The sequence below is a fragment of the Heptranchias perlo genome, chromosome 20 (genome assembly GCF_035084215.1).
Source record: "Heptranchias perlo isolate sHepPer1 chromosome 20, sHepPer1.hap1, whole genome shotgun sequence".
In the NCBI taxonomy this organism is placed as follows: domain Eukaryota; kingdom Metazoa; phylum Chordata; class Chondrichthyes; order Hexanchiformes; family Hexanchidae; genus Heptranchias; species Heptranchias perlo.
This window is the reverse complement of record NC_090344.1, coordinates 29,905,978-29,907,022: the sequence shown is the minus strand read 5'-3', so window position 1 is coordinate 29,907,022 and position 1,045 is coordinate 29,905,978. Positions and strand designations below refer to the sequence as shown.

At 44.3% G+C, this 1,045-nt stretch overlaps 1 non-coding gene across 1 annotated transcript; it reads right to left on the bottom strand.

The window, feature by feature from the left end:
• Nucleotides 1-406: 406 nt before the first annotated feature.
• On the bottom strand, nt 407-477 carry trnag-gcc (transfer RNA glycine (anticodon GCC)). The gene has a single exon. It is a non-coding gene; the product is annotated as a tRNA-Gly (tRNA).
• Nucleotides 478-1,045: the final 568 nt, after the last annotated feature.

The following is a 1,045-nucleotide window of genomic DNA, read 5'->3' as shown; positions in this document are numbered from 1 at the left end:
GCTGATTTGATCGAAGTTTTCAAGATATTAATGAGAACTGATGGGGTTGATGGAGAGAAACCATTTCCGCTGGTTGGGGAGTCCAGGATGGGGGGACACGGCCGAAACATTAGAGTCAGGACTTTCAGGATTGAAGTTAGGAAATGCTTCTATCAGCAAAAGGAGGTGGAAGTTTGAAAATCTTTTCCGCAAACGGCAGTTGATGCGAGCTCAATTGTTGATTTTAAAGCTGAGATTGAAATTATTTTGTTCACCAAAGGTATTAAGAGATATGCGGCTAAGGCCCATATATGGAGTTACGTCACAGATCAGCCATGATCTCATTGAATTGTGGAACAGGCTCGTGGTGTCCAAATGGCCCACTCCTGTTCCTCAGTTCCGCATGGTCCAGAATGCAAAAACTTACTGCTTTGGCCGGGAATCGAACCCGGGTCTCCCGCGTGGCAGGCGAGAATTCTACCCCTGAACCACCAATGCTCATAAAGGATGCCTTGCTTGTTTCCATTTGAAATGATCTCTGAACGAACATGCCGTTTGCTGTTGGGATGGCCGAGTGATTGAAGCGTTGGTCTCAAAATTCCATTGGTGTTTTTCTCCCTCGATTTGAATTCTGCTCGCAGCGTCACTGTTTAAAGATCTCTTCAATGCTGAAATAGAAAACATGGAGTTAGTTGACCGCATTTATTTCTCGCTCAGCATGACAGATATTTCAGCGTGGCGGGTGCTTTTGATTGGGTGCCCAAACTTCTCTTGAAAGAATTCAAGACCCGAGAAGGAATCTCTCCCAATCTGTAACTTAAATTCTGCTAGCTTACAAGACCTGACATTTATACTCTTTATTTTCTTTTCGTGCATCTCTCTATCTCCCCCTGTCTCTGACTCTTGTCTCTCTGTGTTGTCCCCGATGTAATTCTGATCTAAACTGCAAAACCAGCAGAGAAGGGTAAAGAATAAAAAGATTGAGGCGGTTGGACAAGTAAAGGTGGAACCCAGCTGATAAATTCGGAGCTAATGTACCCACATTTATGTCTCTTCGCCCTCATAG